A 22,063-nucleotide genomic window follows, 5' to 3' on the forward strand; every position below is an offset into this window, starting at 1 on the left:
GTCTTTCCTGTCTGTAGACTGCAACGATATTGAAGGGAAGACAGTATCAACGTATTCATAAAGAGTATAATCAGAGAAGGACAAACTTCCTCCTAAAAGGTCCATATCATGAAGATGCTTTTTAAAATCCTGATAACTGTAAAAAAGTAACTGAATTTGAGATTAGTATGCCAGTATCACTCATTTTGCTGTCTTGCATGCTGTTCAAAGACTAGTATTTTCCATAAAGGTTAATGGTTTTGCACTTTGGATAATGAGATGAGTTTGTAGTTTTCTGTGTTATGTAGGTAATTTTGGACTTATATTTACTCCAAGGTTCACATATAAATTAGGTACTTGATTGTGAAAGGTAAAGACTTTGATTAATAGGTGGATAAAATGGACTTTGCTTCATAGGATTAATAATACTGGTGAATCATTCTGGTAGAACTGTGGGCTAATATTTGATCAGCTGTATTGTTCTGAAGTGGTTACAACCAAAACATGTTAAAAAGTTAGGAAGTCTGTTTACCTGCATATTTATGCTGTCCTTTATCCAGATATGACCCCCAACTCAGTATAACTGTCCATGTAATTGCTCCCTGATCTAGTTCTATAAAAATGATATTTTTAAGATATTTTAAAGCCAGACCAGGACATCCATACTGCTAAGATATTCATGGTAGTCTGATGAATCAGTTTGACACAACTGGCAGAGACAGTGGTTGTGTATATATGACTTTTCACAAAGCACAAGATCCTTCTTTTATTATAGGAGGAGAAAAAGGATAGTAAGAGCCTAGGAAAACAGTTTCCTAATCCAGCTTGACTGAAATTACATCTCTACCCACACCTCTGATTTCTGGTCAAGACCCTGTTCTTGAAGAGTTTTACTATTTTAGTGTGAAATCATCTTCTGTGGTTCTTACTAATGGTCAAACAAGTCCACAGAATTTTCATCATAGAGCACCTACATATTTCTCTCCAGGTGGATTGCCTTGCATATGTCATTCTGTGTATAACACACGTGTATACTTGCTACAAGAGGTAGAATTTTCTATTATTTAGATTGTCTTTGATAGTAAAGAGGTAAATGAAAATAGTGAGAGGATAAATCTTAGCAAAAATAAATCAGTCAGGAAGTAATTTTTTTTTTTTTTTTTTTAATTACTAGGTACAGGCTTCTAAATTTGTACCTAGTAACCTAGGCAAATGAGTTCATTGCAAAAATACTGAATATCATTACAAATGCAGTGGGAGAAGGCATTTGTCTGGGATCACTGAATGAAGTGTCCCTGTGAGGCTGGAAACCTGTTGCTCCCAGAACAAAAGCTTCTAGGAGGAGTGAGAACTGAGTAACAGAGCCATTACATAGATGCAAGGAGGGGAAAATGAACATTGAGGAACAGGGAGAAGATTTTAACCTTAGGGGGCTGAATGACCTTACCACATCAGGGGTGTAAAAAAGCTCTCAGATGTTCTGAATGCACTTTTTGTCTGGCTTTTTCCATATTTTAAATAAATCATTTTTCGAAGGCTTAATAACTCTCCACACTCTTTTCTAGTATTTGGCATGTGAATAGTAGCAGCCACTGTACAAAGATAAGCTAGTTGATATGGGCTTATTACAATGTACTGGAATACTTTCAAAGAAATCCTTGCTAATTTGTTCTTCTTGTATAACCCCACAAAATTCCTGCAAAAACTAAGTGTGAATTTGCAAGCAACATTTTTTTCTCCAATTAAATATTTCAAATCAAATGAATTTGGTTTTTTTTTCTCTCACTGTAGTGTGGCAGTGGTATTTTAGTAGATAATGTACCAAGTATAATAAAATAGTAGGTCAGATATTAATTATCAGCCAAATGATTCACTGCCAGTAATAATGAGATACGATCTTGAGACTCCAAAGTCTCAAGGAGGTTTTCTCCTTCTAATTTGAAGCTCTGGAGAATCTTAGCTTTAGCTTTAACTGGCCTTGGCTTTAAATTATTGGGATCTCAATATTCCACCAAAATAAAATTTAGGGCATGAATGCAAGTAAATTGGTGTATAATTTACAAATTTCACTAAATGTAAGATGTTTTGAATGGTTCAATTAGGAGTCAATAACAGTGGCAGAAAATGTTAGAGGAGTTGAACTAAACCCTGAAGTAATTCAATTTATTAGACAATGAGTAAGAGTTAACAAATTTCATTGAATGAACTTCTCTTACCTCCCTGATATTTAAATGACCATCAGTTCTGATGCAGATTTAATCTGTCCTTTACTACTTTTTTGATATCAGTATTCAATGTGGTTCTATACTTTCACTCTCTACATTATAAATCTTAGTCTACAAAACCACATACTTCACTGTTTCTTTATGGGTAGGAAGGATTTAAGAATGATTTTTACCCCTCATGACGGCTTTCAAGTTTCAAAGTTTGTTTGGCTTGTTGGTTTCTTTTCCTTCCTTTCCTTCCTTTGTTCCTTTCTGACTTGAAGGCACGTGACTTCACAAACCTTCCCCTTACAATCCTTTTTTATATGTATGCTTTTCTGCAAAACATGTTGGCTTTGCTGGAACTGTGAAATATTTGATAATAAGCCCAGGCCAGTTCTGACTGGGAACTCCCCAACTCATAATCTAAACCTACATATTTTATAAAAGGACCTGATCTGCTGGAGTTACACCAAACTGTGAACTATGAGGCCAAATATGTATGATTACAATACCTAGTAGGATGTGAAAATTTATGAAAGTGGATAAATAATCAGTCTTTAAAAAGCCTGTTTACAATTACTTTTCCTTCCTTTTTTTTTTTTTCTAATGTTGTCCTGCATAGTGTTTCACCAAGTTGTAATAACTGTGATGTCAAAGACTGTCTGGAGTAAAAATAGTAAGGTTTATTATCAAATTGAGTCCATGGTTCCACTAAAATTATAATGACTTTTGTATCTTATGTAAATGATAATGACTTTTGCATGGTTGGTGAGGTCAAGTGAAATCACTAAGCTATGTAATTCCAGACTAAGAATAAAAGAGATTTTGTTGTTCATAGTATCCCACACACATTGGCTCTGTCCAGATACAGTAGTAGGGATGACACTAAAGAATGAGTTTATTTTTAGTAAGCACTGTTTTTCAGCTTAATATCAAGACCTTAATATTACAGTAATAAAATAATAATATAGTAGAAAACACTTAACTATACACGACTAATTATTTTACTGGTATCTGTAGTATGTACTGGTATCTATGTAGCGTGACGCTTTTACAAAGATGGAGGCAGAATGGCTATTAAATTGTCTGTATGAAAGGTTGAACCAAAATCCTCTTTATTCCACATTCTATGAAATGAGGTTTTAAATAAGAACTTATAAAAGATTTTAGCAGAGTATGTTTCTTGCCTACATCATAAGAGTTTAGGGATCTGTAAAAGCGGTGATTAAATAAGACAGGAAATGTTGATACTCAAGTACTCCTCAGTCCATTGAAAAAAAATGACCTATGCTGCTCAGATATGGGCTTCTCTCAGGGCCTCAAAGCCTTGTGAACTTCAAACAGTTACTTCAATTATCTTTTCAGGATATAAATTAATGAAAATGAAGAAATTAAAACTGTGATATTTTAATTGTACTTGTTTTTAGAAGTGACTCTAAAACTGATAGTGCTGAAGAAACAACAGAAATTTGCTTTGGTAATGGAGGAGGACAGACAAAAGTTTTATGTCATTTAATTGACTAAAAAGGAAATATATTGTAACTTAACCCTTTATATGTCTGAAAGAGTGCTTTCTTGTTCTTCTGTATATCAAGAATTCAAAGTTCAGTCTTGTAAAGGGAACTGGAAGCCAGAGGACTGAGATTTGCCATACTGCTTTCAAATCCAATGAAGATTTTCTATTTTAGAAATTCTGCAGCAGGTTCTGCCTTTGCTTATGGATATTGTATTTGGGATAGCAGTTTTAGTAATTGATCTACAGAATAACAGTAGACCACCAGTATGTACCTTACGCTTTCTTTTTTTAGATTCCAGTGCTGCATACTTAAAATAAATTCACTGATAAGGTAAAGAATCCTAGATCTATGTGATCTGATGGTTTACTTTAGCACTTTTATAGCCTTCAATATTAAAAAAATATAATATACACTACTATTAATTCATGTTTGAAAGTTCTTCAAAAGCAGTTTTGTATAAAAGTCACAGTCATAGTATTGAAACCCTTTTTGGAAGGAAGATTATTTACAATTGCAATGTTGAAAGCACTGGGATTGTAGGTTTTTGAAACCTACACAATATGTGGGATGTCTTGAAAGAAATTCTGAATTATCTGAACTGGTAATACTGTAATAATTACTCTGAAACTTTAAAATTACATAGAGTATAGATAATTTAACTCCCACACTCTTTTCAGTTCTGTCAGACTGGACTATTTTAAAATTTGGACTGCAAACATCCACAAAGAGTTAACAGAGGCCTGTGGGGAACAAATTTTTACAAATGTTTTCTAAACATCAGCACACTTTAGAGCAGATGTTTTCTGTATGCACAATACCATCCTCATAGACACTCTGACCTCAGCAAATGAATTGGTAGTACATTTAAGCACAAATATTATTAACCAACAAGACAGAGAAACTTTAATTTTTTAAATAAGTCTACAAAAACTCTGTTGTGTTTTGGTTTTCTGGTTATTGTCTTCCTTTTTTTTTTTTTCCATACCAATCTTCTTGTGATCAGCCAGGAAATTATTTGTAGCAAGGGGGTAATAACAAAAATTCACATTTTGCAGTGGTTTAGTAACAGCCTCATTTCCTCTTTCTCCACTCCCCTCCCGGTGAAAATGGCAACCGAAAATGCTTTAGGCATTGGAGCCTACAAGTATAAGGGAAGGTTTGAGAAAGACAGACCTACTAGAGATTCAGAAGCATGATTTGTTTGGACCTGTAGGACTACACCCTATTGATTGCCTTCCACCTTCTGCATCAGCATCCCAGCATCTCTCAGGTCTGTCATGGAGATGCTACCCTATATTATACTCCTGAAAGCTCTAAATCTTGATTTCTCAGACTTGTATTTCTAACCTGATCTCAATCAGTTTCTCTCTAAAGCACATGTAAAGCCTGAATAAAAACACTTCCATGCAGAGAAATACCAAGAGGAATCAGATTTTGGGCATCTTGCTGCAGCTCTTCAGCATGAGATATTTTGCAAATTTTTGTATGCCAAAATTAATACTGTTTTTGAACTGTTCCTTTCCAAAGATGTCTTGTGAAGAATTCAGTTCATCAGCATTTCAGTTATAGAACTGCATTCCTTATTTCTTACCCAGATTTCTGTGTCAGGGAACTGGTGGGGCTTTCACAGTTCTTATTCTGATGGGGGAATTACGCCCATAGCAATTTATTAGTACTTACTAAATTTCAATCTCTTTATTTCCTCCTCTGTTAAAATGAATTTTTTAATAATGAAATTTTTTCTTCTCTACTTTTCATGGGTTTATTAGTGTATAGCTTCAGAAGGCTTATCTCCCCTGTATTCTGACATGTTCGTAATATATCTTTAAACTAGTTTAATGCTCTGCCTGCCTGTTATTCTCAATACACTTATTATCAATGATAGGTGTAATAGAAACAGTGTTACTTTTGAAAAATGGTTGGACATTTTGTTACTGTCATTTCAGGGAGAAATAGGAGTTTGTTTAATGCATAGGAATAATACCAGCAGAAATAAAAGATCAAAAGGGATAAAAAAATCAAAGCAATTTTTCTTCTTTTCAGATGCCAGATTGAGAGTCCTCAGTGTATTTTAAACAATGATTTATTAGTCTTTTGAGATTAGAGAAGTTTGTGTCTTCTTAAGCGTAAAGTTTTCTTATCCTAAAAATAAAAGGGCAATAGCACAATGTACTAATTATTCTTGATGCTTATATGTTAATGTGTTTCTGTATGGAATTCCTTTCAATAGCTGTTCCTACTTCCATATACACTGATGAAATAGCTGTAGTCTAAACAGGAGAGTAAGTTCAATTATAAATATAGTAAAAAAATCTCATTTGTTAATGAGAAGAAATGTATTTTCATCATAGCAACAAAAATACTATTTTATAATATAATTTCCCATTTCATCCACTATTTCATTTTTATCTGCAATCAGCAAACTAGGTTTAGTTCTTGGGAAAATCTCCTGCAAGGATAAGATAACTTCCACTACATAAGGAAAACTGAAAAACACATTGGCCTATTTGTGTACAGGCTACAGAGAGCTCATCCAGCCCAGTTCAGTCATATAATTAATCCTGGACTGGTTCTTCCATGTCTGTGGGTTGGTTTTGGTTGTTTCATAATATTTTTTTTCCCCACCTTTTCTTGGTTATCTCTTTCTCAGAGAGCTAAAGAGTGAGAGAATACCTGAAACCTTTAAAATGACAGAAAACCCTCATTAGTATTCAGCTGAAAGACTGACTAGACAATGATCATTGCAGGTAAGCTGAAGACTAGTAGAACCAGAAAGCTTCTTTTTTGTTTGGATTTATGATCAAAGAATAAATAAAAGAAAAATGAGAATGAAAAAGCCAGCACATTCCAGTCAATTAAATCTCCTACGTTTAGTTTTCTAAACATACCTTCTATTCACAAAAGTTTGTATGTCCGTTTTACCAATGATAACTGTTTTCTAACAACATTTCTTTGGAAGTCTTATTCTATTAAGGCCTTTGCCACTGGCTATTCCTGCATGTAGAGAACAGATTGAGGGGGAAAAAAGCACAAATTCAGAGATATTTGTTAGTGAATTTTTTTATATTATCCTTGTGAAATAGGAGGTAGTCATCAATTTTCAATGAATTTTGAGTCGCTGTGTTTGTCTGTGGATCATACATCAAGAGCACTCTGAAATGACAAGCAGATAAAAGATTCAAATAAACCCTCAAAAAGCAGAATGAGGTCTCTCTCCTTCTGCAAACTGAACAACAGTAATTATTGGAGAAACCATAGGGCCAGAACCTTAGCAGCTGTAAATCAGTAAAACTTCACTAAGCCCAACAGTACTACCTTAATTTACAGAAGCTTACTATTGCAATATAATTTTAGAAGGTTTTATTTTCAAGACACACTCTTCCTAACAGCAGGTGCAAAGTACTTTCTACAGTTTAAGTTATTTGTGAGGAATGCGACAGATTGATTAGGAGGAAAGGATTTATGCAGTTCATGTGAAAAATATGGTGAGTAGTTTACAATGCTCTGAAAAAATCTGCACAGCACTTGAAAAGAACAATGAGTTTTAAATTGTCAATTGTGAGGGGCAGCTCATTATGTATTAGAAACAGAACTTCAATTTATATAAATGTTTCAATGGTTCTACTTGTATAATGCTCAATCAGGTACTTTCATGCTGGTGCTCAATACTGCATTACACTCTTCAAATTCCACAACAGATACAGGAAAGTTATGCAGTAACTCAAGTGTACCATTGTCGTAAGTATTTTGAAATCCTTGTGTAAGCAGACAGTGTTCCATGATATTTAGCCTTTTCAGACCATTCAGACTTAGAACCACAAAATAGCTCTTGGCAACCTTGAAACAGAACAAAGGTGCCATGTTGAACTAACAGCCTCATATAAAAACAAAAAATTAATTTAAATAATTATTAAATTATTAAATACATGCTCATCACTGAGGAGCATAGTTTCATTTGATACTGTAGCATTTTGTGTGATATCGAATGGTAACTATAAAGTAAGTACATTTTAAATTGGACAATGTTCCAAAAGCCCTTTAAAACTCTAATATTATAGTTTTTAACAACCATCTTGTTTAGCAATTTGTTTCTCTGTGCATGGTATTATTATATCAAATAGGGGATCTCTTTTGCCAAGATTCCCTTATGTAGAACAATGTGGGGAAACAATAATTTATAGAACTGAAATTTAAGTTGGTACTGTAATAAAATATGTATTCCCCAGCTGTTGACACATATTAAAAAATAACCACATTTTCTTCCTTTTCTGGTGTGTTCCTGACAATTCTAGAGCAATGGCTGAAGCTTCCTTAGGGTTCGGTGCAAAACCACTTTAGATGCTTAAGTCCCCTTATACTCCCTTTAGTCACCTAAAATAATGGGTGTTCTTTTTCTTCCTTATGAAGGACTATGACTTTTTGTTCTTTAGTCTTCTTGTGTACCTTTTATCTTGATATTGCAGATCTTGTCTTTTTAAACGTTTTTGGAAGTTTAAGTGTAGGTATTGACAACTGCAAAGCTGTGCTACAATTACCTGGAGTGGTCAAAATTGAATTCTTTAGTTCTTTTACAAGGTAGATAAATTTTAGGGAAAAATACACCTTAAGTGTAGCATAGTTTCTCTCTGAGAATATTTTTCAAGCTTTTTCAATCACTGCACAAGATCTCTGGTCTCCTCTTTTGAACCCAAAACCTTCTACTTCACAATATTGGAAGAGCTCTAGTCAGGTTCCTGGACTTATCACATGAAATAAAATGTAATACACTTTTATTGTAGCTTTGTGTTAAACAGAATGTCAAAGGTTTTTCTTAGGTCCTTACCCATAAAGAACAGTAAGTGTTAGATATTTTGTACTTATGAGCCTTTAAAATAGTTTTGATAAGATTTCATAGATTCCGTGTCCCATACAGCTTATAGAAACCAATATTCCATTGTAATAATATTGTTTCACTTCTGGGTTTGGATCAAAATTGGATTCTGTTGTTTAAGAATTGAGAGCTATCTCTCAGAATAAAATTTTAAATGACTTTCACTGCAGTGGCTTTCGCTGTATATTAAATATTTCACTTTGTTCTTTTGGTTTTCCTTTCTTCTTATGAAAAGCGTTATGCTCTTACAAGCAATCTGCCATGCCTCATTCCTTTCCTGTAAGAGAGTTCTTTTTTAACCAGCATTGGTAGTATAAAATGGCCACAGTATGAAAAATCTTAGAGTAAATTTAAAGAGAATCATCCACATTATCAAGCATGGAAATGATTTAGAAAAAAAAAAGTCACAACACGTTTAAAACATTTCCCAGTTTTTAAAGGTCCATAGGTCCATTTTACCTATAATATATTGTATGTCAGATTTAAAACATAAAAAATTCAAGCAGTTAATTTTTTTCCTGAGAATGAATAATTTTTGACACCAAAAAGACCAAAAGACTATCTGTAGTTATAAGAGCATATCAAATTTCATATGCAACTTTTTTTCAAGCAGCTTCATGAAACAGAAAGTCGTGATGAATGAGCTTTGATGATTAAAAGTGGATAAAAGAATATATCTATAGAAATATGTACCCTGTCTGAAAATACTCAACCTGAAGCTCTGTTCATTTTCATCATTCTCAGTAAGACTTAACTGTCTCAGCTTATCTCAAGTGTGGTATTACATGCTGGAAAAGTTATGTGTACTGTCTGATGTCACACAATTTGAGTTTCAGGGCATACATCAGAAAACAGTAATTATTCAGAATACTTTTGGAAAACCGTATGTTTGTAAGTGTGTCACAAACAGTACCACTTAATGTGAATTATTACACCCTTTGCTATCTCAGTAATCAATGGATGGCACTAGTCTTTCACGAGGTGAGCATGAAATAGGTATAACAGAAGTATGACTCCAGCTGAAGTAGCACTGTGACTGTGACAGAGTTCCAAAGGGAAGGATGAGGTGATAAAGAACACAATGCGGTTTATCTATGAGCAAAATAAATCCTTTTAATCTCAAATTATGTATAAATGAGTGATTACAAACAATTAATAATAATGTGGAGTAATATTACATTGATCAGCTTTAAAGTTAATGAGATACATACATGAAAAATATGATTCACCTATGTGATATATTAAAAATGTTAAGTTCTTTATATATGGCCTATTTTCACAGTTTTATTCAATACATGTTGAAATGTTCAGAAACTATATACCATCTCATAACACTGTCAGCTGTTTGTGACTGTTACTTAGCTTCAGTAAAGAAATGTGGTCAATTTACAAATTGATTTTAGAGTGATAAGCAAGAATGGACCAATATGTAAACAGAAAAAAAATACAATGATTTTACTTCAGTTAATATTTAAATGTTATTGAACCTTCTTATTTACTGACTAATTAGGAATTAAACATTTTACATTCTGAAAAAATAAGTATAATTTATGAATATTTATATCTGTGCATATTTACATGGTCTTGATTCAGGGATAATCCCTTCAGTAATCATCAGCATGAAGAACACAGATCTACAGAGGTGAAGAAGAAACACCATTGAGATCATTGCATTTATTCCCTTGCTAGTGCAACAAGATGGATTAGGAAGGAACCAGTAAATTAAATACGGAGAGTTTTCAGGCGCATAAGATTTACCACATCTCATTAATAATTGAGTTTCCAGAGTGTTGTTGCTAGAGGGCTCAGTAAACATTCCATTTTGTTGAGGCAAGAATATGTTCCCTAATCCAAATTTGGCATTTTGACTAACTGCAGAAAAATAGCCTTTTATTTACCTATTTATCTTTTTCAGTGCCTTTGGATATTTTTAAGATAGGTTGTTGTTTTTTTTCATAGAATTATCTCAAATGGTCATCAGTCTTTCAGACAAACAGAGACTTGAAGTACTCAGGTTGTCTTAAAACTGTCGTTGTTTAGAGACCATCTGTCTTCCCCTTTCATATTTTATTTGGTTTCCTATGGTTATATATATATCTGTTCTGAACAATTAGCCATCAATCAGATATTATATTCCAATAACAATAACTTAGAATACATTTGGAATTTTTTTTTTACTTTGTATTCAATATTTTTGGGGATGTACATGGTATCTGTACTCATGTTTATATAGGAGAGTTGCTATTTTTTCTTAGGCTTTTTTTGCTTCCACAGTACACATTAATTTTAATTAACACATCCAAAAATTTGCTTTGTCTTTAAGTTCAGCAAACACCATGGGTCCAAAAGTGTTGAGGTTTAGACGTATTCTAGATATATCAGATTTACTCTGCATGTATAAAGCATCTGTGCAACATGTGCTCTCTTAGACTCAATGGGTCATGAATGAACAAATTAAGTGGTTATTTGTTTGGGATCCCTTGAAATTCTGAGCAAATCAGCCAAGAGACTCTTTCCTGCACAAACAAGTGAAAAAGGAAGATATATACTGGAAGCTATTCTCAAGAGGTTATTGAAAGATATTTGCAAAGAATGAATACTTTGTTTCCTTGAAGTCACATTTCTGGCCCTCTGTCATTGACTGCATAACTGTTGTAAAGTACTTGTAAGGCAAGCTGAAAATTAGGTCACCCTAAGGGGGAAAAAAGCTCATAATCCTTCTGTTATCAGGACAGCCTTAAGCATAAATAAAATAGTAAGATCACGGTCATGGTTCTTAATATCTCTTAGTAGATCTTAATAATAATAGATGGCAAAAGTTTTTACCAATACAGATAAAAATACAATATTGTATACAGATATAAGAAAGTTATACTGTGAAGGATGTATCCTTGTACATTTATCTAATTTATCATAAATTATATTTAGTAGTTAACAATAGAAGTGTTCAGACAATTTCAAGGAGTTCTGGGGAGTAATAGCTAAGCTATGAAAGGCAAAGGCTGGGATCTACTCTTCTATAATGTAGAAACCCTGGAGGACAGCTTCATAGTTTCAGTCTTCCTCTACTCTTTTTCTCTGTGCTATTTCCTAAAAGAGTTACATGATAATAAATTTCTGTGATCTGAGCTGCTCTCTTTATATATAAAATACATAAGAGTTCTATAACTGCAAGTCAGAAACATACTGTGAAAGATGGCTGTAGTCCCTTAACCAAGAATAATATCTTTAAAGAAAAAAATAAGTGAAAAGATACCTTATTCAAAGTACCTGTTCAGAATAAAGAGGATCATTAATTCCTTCAGACATGAATGCAATACCAGAAACTAATCAGAAGACTTCTATAAAGGAAAATTTCTAATTAAAAAGGACATTTTTCAGTTGTAAAAAGAAATACGTGTTAGCATAGCATATACTAAGTCTACTCATGAAGTACTTTTCAATTCAAAGTATTGTATTTTGTAAGTCCATTAAGGTCTTATAATTTTAAATTCTGGTTCAAATATACTTCAGAATACTTTAAATTGCATCTACTTCATATTTCCTTTGGTTTGTGTGTCATTTTCCCCCTTGAAATGTTTATGATCAAACACACAAAACCCTTAAATTGTTTATGTTCAATGTAGAGATCTGATGCTGCAAGTGATTAAAATAATATTAAAAAATTGTGAGCATAGGATTTATATTAATTGCAGAATTAACATAATGTAGTAATTCCAGCAATTTCTTACAAAATTGAAAAAGACAATCAGAGGACCAAATGCATGATGAAAAAGATCAATGACATTTATAATAACTTCTGAGGTTTGAATAACATTTTTAATATTTGTAAAGAAGTGTTCATATTTGTAAAATATTGTGTGGTAGCTTTAAATTACACCTATTAAAAACCTGTAAAACACAAGTGTTGCCTTAGGAAACAGGCTGAATAGAAGAAAAAAATGAGCCAGCATTCAATTAAAGATACTCTGAGAAATTCCAATTAAAAGAATTAAAACAATTAGAGGTGACGCAAGCCATTAAATAAAGTGAAATGAGCTGAAGATGTCATAAAAGGTGTTAATAAAGGAAGATGTTAACAAAGGAAAAAAGCTTTGTTTTTCCTGTTTATGGAGAGGAACATATAAACACTGTATAAACCAAAATTTCTTTCAGTTCTTCCTGCGTATACCAGATATCACAGTTAGTCATATTCACCCCTGCACCAAAAATAGCTAAAAAGCACAGAGGCATTTCAGCACAGCACAAAAGATTGAGAAACTTTTCAGTTCAACACTTGAATCTTAAGAGTAAATAACTGCAAATATGTCAACTCAGATGAAGTAAGTTCTAAATCATTGTTAAAGAATTAAATGTATTTCTTCTCAGTAATTACCTGAACGTCTAAGAGTTTTGCATTGTGATTTAAACAACCTGATATTTTAGATACTTCCATCCCATTCTGTTAATTTTTTAGTTTTGATATTCCAGGAGACTGAGTATTACCTACTTATCATTCCCAGTAGGGTGTATATGGTCAGCAAGTACCAATATTACTATTTTTCAGCTCTAAAGTAATTGTTAGATAATTCACCTCTTAGGTGTGCTGGTATCTGCTTCTGCTTTGTGTAGGTATGCATTGACACAAAAAAAAGGTAACATCTGGTGTGTAAAAAGTAACTTTGCTGATTTTTAGCGAAGAAGTGAGCAGAGAGAAAAATTTTTTCAAGTTTTACTAGATGGAGAAAAGATCAGGCCAACACAGGTCATACAACACTAAGATCTGTTCCAGATTAGTAAAGCCTTTTTTTATTCAATTTACTCCCATGTTAGCAATAATCATCATATTTTACATAATTTCAATGCTCATACCATATAATTATTTTGTATAATCAAACCTAACTCCTGGTTTTATACACCGAGCTATTGAATGAATATCCTGACAGTAAAGCTGATACTTAACTATTTATTTGAGAAATGTGCAGACACATTTGCAGACAATTTTAGAAATTTGATAAATCTATAGTTACAATATGTATGTGTTGTTAACATTTATGAACAATGACAGTAAAAGCAATAATACACACCATGCCACAACAGGAAACCCTGAAAAAGAATGGGATGTTCTGACATGTTACTGTTTACAGTTTTAACTAGAATGCCAAGTCTAGTCTACTTTCAATCTGATTAAAAATAAGATTATAAATCTCTGCTCACAGAATATGCACTTTCACGGCAGCACCATTCTGTGTCATTTCATATTTTATTTTATTTTATTTAATTTTATTTTCCAAAATCAAGCAATGCCCAGCAAGTCTTTACTTAAGTACTTCGAGCTTTTGGGGTGGTTTGTGTGGTTTTGACAGGATTCCACGTGTTCACTTTTTTATTTTTAATTACCATGACACGAAAGTGTTTTAACTCCAACTATAATGCTATTTTGAAACTGCTATAGGATAAGTTTTTCTGTTTAAAGAAGTATAACATTGGTTCTAAAGTACATATAGTAAAACGTTTCTTAAATATGCAATTTTTAAAATACAGAAAATAATGCCATCATATATATATTACAGTATTTCCAAAAGACAGAGAATTAAATTCTTATAGTAAGAAAATTAATCTTAATCTTTCAATTCAAGTATCAGGATAAGGAGAATCTGTCTTTCTTGATATTTTTTTTTGGTAAAATAATTGCAGTAAAAACATTAAATATATCTTATCTGATTTTATAAATGGCTTCAGATTTCTTAGCCTATACACAGATGTATTCTGGATTTGGAGGCACTGCAAGGAGATGCAGGAAAGCTGAAAGACGAGTTGGAGAGAAAGTTTTAACAAATTCAGTGGACATAGTAATTTGCTAAAGAAGACTTGTTGGTGCCTTTAGAATCCATATGTGAAAAAAGAAGGAAGAAAACCAATTGGAAACAAACTGTTAAAACCTATTTTCTGTTATATTAATGTTTTGTAGATCAGTTTATATCTTGACACATTCTTTTTCTACGATGTACATTTAAAATTCACATGGCAACAACATTGCTAATTAACAGTCAGACATATCTTCTCTTTTTAATCTATAAATGTGTTTTAAATCTTTTTTTTTCTAAGTCAACTTCATTTAAGAAAATTGGTGGTATTCTTTCTTTTAAGAGAAAAAAAAATTGTTTGTATTAACCATTAGAGTAAACTAGTATTTTGCTTTGGTCTGAGATCTGAATTCCTCTAGATTTCTTCCAATAGATAGTTCCATAAATTATACTTCTGCTGGAAACCTTAATACAACCTGACTGTATACATACAAGATGACTACTTTCTCTCAATATCTTGAATACAGAGATATTGCAGAGTGATTTCTATCATCTAAATAACCTGTCCCTTGCTAAGATACAGTGGGACACTTATACTTGGTTTCCCAAAGTGGCAGGGAGATAAGAGGTGAGGATGAATGGGTCTGAGGGGTAAAATGACTATATTCTTTTGGGAGACAGCAGCCATCAGGTGCTGCAGCACTTCAGGATCTGAGCACTTCTGTGGTAGTCTTCAGTCTGATCTCACTGTGACTTTTAATTTACAGCAGTGTGAAATGAGTATGTAAGAGCTACAGAACATTAACACTCTGAGGGAACATTTGTTCCTTACCTTCTCCCCATGGATAATAGGAATGACAGTACTGTATGTGAAAAGTGTATTTATATCCATTATAAACTGGAATCTGTGCTCTGTAACACTGGTTTTATATTATATAATTGCACTGTATTAACAGTCCTGCCATACAGTGGGAATTGAACATCCAAGTGCTGAATTACCTTGCTGTGGTAAAACAGATGTATTTGTGTTCAGCAGTGTCTTCTCTTGCACTGATACAGTAGTGTTTAATATTAGCTCTTTTTAGGAGGCAGCGTGAGCTACTATCAAGCTATCAGTTATTTATCAGTTGATTAAGCATTAAAAGACTGTCCTTTCTACAAACAACACAAGTGTGTTACTCTATGTAGCAACCTTAAAAAAAAAAATCTGTCTAATTTGTTTTATTAGCACATAGCACCAAAATCACGCTGGAAGATACCACATGGGTTGATTCAGGCAAAAGGTAGAACAGGCAAGGTCTGTTACAGCAACCTGCTCTATAACATAGGGACCACTGGGGAAGTTTTAAATTTTTATTGTAAAGATTACTCAGAAATGAGTTCACAGGAATGTCTTCATTCAAGTTTATAATCTGTTTATATTAATATTAAAATTTTATTATATCTGTAGCGTACAGAAAAAGTTTGTGTAAAAATTATTCTGAAAGTGCTACAAAAAGAGATTTGTCTTTGTGGTAGACAAAGTATAATAAAACATATTTGAACCAACGGGCCTTGAGTTTATTTGAATATTCAATAATTTTTTACATCTATGGGATTATTTTTTCACAGAATCAATTCTTTATCTTACCAAATAGCAATCACTGGATTCCCCCGAAACTTTGACACCCATGCACTTCCTTCCTCCTGCCTTTCATATATCACAACCAGAGGTCCTCAGAGGTGTGCTGAGTTTACGTGGTGTCAGGAAGAGCTTGAGGTGCATTGAAGAAGGCATATTTCTTAGGAAAGGAAAGAGTCACTGGCTAAAACTTAGATTACTTTGTCTGGTTTTGCAATAAGGAACTCAAGTTTTTCTGCATGCATTATGCTGCTTTAAAAGGGCTTCATTTCTTCCTGAAACAAATGGTACAAGTGGGGAAAAAGTATCTGCTTTGTTTTCTAGTTGATTCAGGAGTGTCAAGCCTGCCAATCTTGTTGCCTTTTGTGTGCCTAAGAGTGTGAATATATCTGTATATCCTGTTCCTTTTTCTAGAAAGGACTTAATAGAGCAGTAATGGTTTTATTATCCTAGGTCATGCATAAGAAAGAACTGAAGCTGCCCTGGTTATCTAACAAATTCAGAATTCTCTTTTATTCAGTAATGATTCCATGTGTTTTCCAAGTTTATATAAACTTGGTTGATGACCAAATGCATCCTGCATAATAACTTAGGCATGGTATTGACTATTTTTGAGTTAGCTCACTGCTATTTATAAGCTAGAAGCAACCAACTTATTTTTAACTGTGATACAGGCATTAATACTGTAAGTTAGACAATGGCTTAGCTCTTTCAAAACACCTTTTTAGTAACAGGTTCTCATACCTATATAATTCTGAACAACAAATTATTTAATTAATACTTAGCAACACTAAAATTTCATATTTTACAGTAAAAAGAAAAAAAAAAACACCACAAAACATGAGGCTGAGAAAAGTCCCTGCCACACAGCAGGAACTAAACATCCAAGTGCTGAAGTACCTCACCAGGGTAGAACAATTTATAGATGAAAAAAAAAAGCCAAGTTCTTTGAAATGAACTGATGGAAAGAGAACTACTAAGGGGTTGTTACGATCATCAAAACAGGGTTATGAATCTGATATCATTTTAGCTAGAGATACTTTACCTCAATAAACCAGAACAGCAAAGTGTAAGTGTATTATCTGGGGTACTGTTAAACTTGGGACCATCATGTTGAGCTATTTTATTCGGATGCTGTTGCATGAGCAGAAGCAACATTGGACAAGCACAGTCATGAAGTTCAGATGAGGACCGAAATTTGTGCATCTGATTATTTATTGGGACTTAAATTGCAAGTGAATTCCAGAGAGTAACTGCTTAAATTTTCATTGAATTTCAATAAAAATCAGTAAATTATGAGAACTCTACAGTTTAAAACCTATACAACTGAAGTTCATAATCAAGACCCTTGATAATACCTGTCTTTGTGGTCTGAATTGACTAATTATTAAACTGTCAACTGATTTTCAATAAGGACCAACAGAGAACTTTGTATCATCACACAGAAAAAGCTTTGTATTCACATTAGATGCTTAGAAGTGTACATTCAACAGAAGAACTTTGACCACATACCAGGCAGGTCCACAGTCCCAGACAGGATCACAGGAGTTATTAATAATCTCGGGTAATTTAGAACCAAGTTTGTTACAAACTCACTAAATCTTAAATCCAGAGACATCTAATCTAAGACTGATAAAATGGAGAAGGAATATTGGTAGGCCACTGGCAGGAAGCTTGAAGAACACACCATTGTTGCCTTGGAGTTTCTGATTTTTAATTTTTATAGGTTTTAGAATAGTTATGTAGTGAATGTAGGTTTTAAATGTAGCTCCATTTATTATATCCCTTACCCTTTAGTATAGTAGTTACAGATATCCAATCCTATTACCCCATTCTATATCAATTCCCCCTAAATTGCAGTAGAATATTTAGTCTCTTTTTCAAGGTAGGCCTTCATTGTGTTTAAAAACATCTGCACCCTGGTCTGGACAACAAGATATCACCCAGCCAAAGCAACCTTCAAACCCAGAACTTTGGAAAGCTTCCAAGTCCGAAGAAGATGAAGATGAGGATGAGGAAGACGGGGTCCTAAACGCCCCCAGACTCAATTCCCGAGGGGCAGGTTGGGGGGCGGAATGGGGCAAAGGCCGGGGGTGGATGAACAGGGATTGGATGGACATTATTATAAAAATTGTAGCACCTGGGTAAGAGAGTGTTTGCATGGTTTGTATCTCCAGAGCCTGAGAGGCTTCATTAAACCTTCCCTTATCTTACCTCCCACTTAAATTGCCCTGGACTTTTTTTCTCCCCAAATTTTTCAGGCAACACTATGAATGAGTTAAAGTCAGAAAAACTATTTGGCAATATTTAGATTATAATTCTGTAATAGTTTAAATAACTTTGGACAGCAGAAAATGTGTATAGTCTGAGGGAGGAACAACAGAGGATAATTTTACCCATATTGAAATATTAGTGTTGATACTTAAAGTTTTCTTAGAAATTTAATTAATTTTTCACGTGTGTAAGAGAACTAGATACACAATAAAAAAAAGGCTAAACCCAAAATAAAGTCTAAACCAGTAGCCAATGCAAACCCCCTTTGACTTTAGGCAGCAATATTCCCTGCTGTAGTATGAAAGATCTTCCTATAAGTCACTTCTCAAAATTCACATGATGAATTTAAGTCAAATCTAGAGTAGGAACACCAAATATCTCAGCTGTAGGACCTGTCTTCTGACCACTAAGCTATTAATTTTTCTGAGAGCTCACAGCATTAGCTTCTCTAAAGAAAATATACTGTAATTGAGGAAGTCAAAAAGATTAAATCAGTTCTGACCACAGTCAGGTTTTGTTTTTCAAAACAATTGCTGCATTTAAAAAATATTCTCTACTTTTTTTTTAACTTTAATAAAGGTAATGTTTGCAATATGACATGGAGAGGCAGAGGATTTTATACTACTTCACAGTGGACTTTTCTTTTTTTAAACTCACAGACTTTCAAAATGAGGAAAATCATCATGTTTCACTACATCATGCACCTTCCACTCATGTCATCTGGACTTTAACAGTAGTGCTCTCTGAGCCAACAGTCCTTGCTTTGTTAAAGTAAACATATGGTTAAATTCAATCCTAACAAGCACTCTGGCTGTTCAACTTTATCTGCATTATGTATGGTATGTTAGTCAAGTAAGAGTTTAGTGTGCAACACAATCAAATGTTTCCCCATGTTACCCACAAATGCTGGAGTAATGGATTAGATGTTATCACCATATTTCTACTGGATCCAGGTATTCTGAGAGCTCTTGAAGTCAAGTGAGAGAATACAACTGAAAAATGATTTTCAAATAACCTATCAGCTATTGTCACTTAAATAACATAAATCTGTCTTCATGTGAAGTGAAGTACAAGTTAGTATTTGGTATACACAGAAAGAATCTCTTTTACCTTCTTACCCTTTCACGTGCTTTTGTATAAAATTTTCTATTTTGTTTCAAGTTTTGTTTAGTTATACATTGATTGATAATCTGAGTAATACAGCTTTTCTTGTACAGATTCCACCTGTATAGGGTCTTACAAGGTACGCTTACAGTTAACACAGATTTTAGAGAAAGAATAACATTCCACAGTGCGGAAGTGAATAGTGCCAGGATTGGAACTGGATGTATCTGCAGACTGACTGTGTAACATCTGTACTTCAGCATGCATCCTTCAGTTCCATAAACTGCTGCTCTGCACATATTTGGGTCTTGGTATCTGATGGAAACCTTCCTGCATCTAAAAGCAGAATGCAAGCATTGTGTCAGTCTTAGAGTTTACAGTTGGAGTACCCCTCTGTCCTCATCTTACTGATTTATGCTAAATGCTGATCCTTTCCTGCTGCAAGAAAAGGGTATGATGAAGGAGCACGTGTTTCCCTATTAGGCATCAGTCCTGGCTAACGGAGTAACATATTTGACCATTGTTTAAATTATTTATGAAACTCTTTAAAGCTTCTTTGTGGAAATACTCACTTTTCTCAGTCTGCACACAGTGTGCTGTTGTCCTGCCTTAAAACAGGAAAGATTTTTTTCCTTTTTCTAAAAACCTAATCAGTGCTACTGGGGTATTAGAATGCTCTGCACCTGACCACGGGTCCCTCACAGCTTCTGAAGGAGCAAACAGGCTGTAATGTAAACCTTAACTATCTGTATCAGTTGAATAGAAAATAGACTGATGCCACAAGTTCAACTGCTGAGCCCCAGACACCATAAAGGAATGAAGTTCCTAGAATTATATTTTTAATAATTTTAATTTAAATAAAATGTTTATAGGTAGACCCTGATTAGAAGTCATCCAAATGAAAAGGAAGGCCTTTTCCAGTGAGCATCCAAAAAGTTGCTAAGCTTGTTCTGAATATTGTCTATAATAAACTATGTGCTTTTTGTTATTTTTGAAATAAATATGAGAGTTCAAGTACCAGTGTACATTATTGATGTTACCTATTAGCTCACAAAATGCTCCATAAAGTACTAAAGGAAGAGGAAAACAGAATAAAATAAATACTAATTTAATCATTTTAATCACTTTTCAACCCTTCTCTTTCTTGTAATCCAACTCCTGCTGCACTTAGCCTGCAGTAAACTTTATTTCCTTGCCTTTTTAAGTTCTTCTGATGAGTGTGTGTCTCTGTTGGAATAACATTGATGACTATCTGCTGAATGACTTCTCTTCCTCAAGTATTCTTTCAGCTGTTGTGTCATTCTGTTTACCACATTCAAATAATAGTATTTACCGCAAAAATAAAGAAGATCACTAAAAAAAAGGAGATGTTTTTGCTATCCTTAGATAACATTCCTTATATTAATGTTACAGGAATCTTAAAACAATGAGTACAGATACTGCCTGATGTGATAGGCAATTAGTTCAAGTAAAAATCGCCACACCTTAAAAGCTCATCTTGCCTTTTTTTTTCCCTTATTTTTAAGGAAACAATTGCCCACTTCTTATTTGCCAGAAAGAAAAACTCAGAATTTCTAATGTGGTGAATATTCCAAGCAGACAGCTTTGAAATAAAGAATCCTAAGAAAAATATGGAACAATGTGTACAGTATTCCCATTTATTAATAATTTTGACAATGCTGACAGACAAAAACTTGTCTAATCCTTTGTTTATCCAAAGATAACTAAATTCAGCCTTCTAAAGAAGACTCTTCAGTTTCCATTTCTGATTACGCAACGAAAAATTTGCTTGTAACTAAAAAAGTCATAAATTTATAAAGTTAGATTTTTCATCTCATAATCAAATTTATGTGTTTTCATTTGATTTTACAGAGCAAAAGTTATGATAAAGATTTTATAGGTTAATGGAAGAGAAAATTTGGCTATTGAATCTGAAAAGTTCTACTAAGTGTGAAGTAATTATATGAATTTTATCAAAGTGTATGATCACATTCTTAGAGAGATTCTTTCTGAATGTTTAAAATTCTGCCTTTGTTCTTCTCTTTGTCCAAGAAATTGAGAAAAATGTAATGGTATAGGTAATTTTTACCATAACAGAAAATGGAAGGATCTGCATTTCTGTAATTCCCGTTAAAAGGTGAAAGTTCACAGTATGAAAAGAAATAATTTTTCTGAATTCATACATTCATCAGTTCTTTAGTTGGATTAATCAATAGCTTATTTGTAGAAATGAAATATGAAATCATTCTCCACTGTTGTTTTGCAACTTCCCTAAAAATTTGATAAAACTAAGTTTTAAGGAAAGAGCCTTCTATTTGCTTGGGTTTTGTTTGGATTTTGTAAGAATATGTGTGTTAGTTATAAAATGATCTTTAAATTCAATGTCTGGAAGCATTGCACTTCATCATTCAAACTACTGGCACTTCAACATAAGTCTTCCACTACTTGATTTAAAGTTTTGTACTGTAGCTTCACTTGCTTGATCTGTACTGAAGTAGTTATTCAACAATGTTTTCTCTGTGTTGAATATTTCCTAAGGAATAATAACTAATTTTTACACACAAAAAATATTTTTATGAGGATGAATCTATTTTTTTCTTCAGTGTGCTTATATGCTCTATTTAGTTTGGAAAGTGGTGTAGCTACTCTCTATTAGCTGCGTATATTTAAAATTACTCTTTCGGAAAACCAAAACTGAGATAAAT

The sequence above is a fragment of the Corapipo altera genome, unplaced genomic scaffold (genome assembly GCF_003945725.1).
Source record: "Corapipo altera isolate COAL_440 unplaced genomic scaffold, ASM394572v1 22b, whole genome shotgun sequence".
In the NCBI taxonomy this organism is placed as follows: Eukaryota; Metazoa; Chordata; class Aves; order Passeriformes; family Pipridae; genus Corapipo; species Corapipo altera.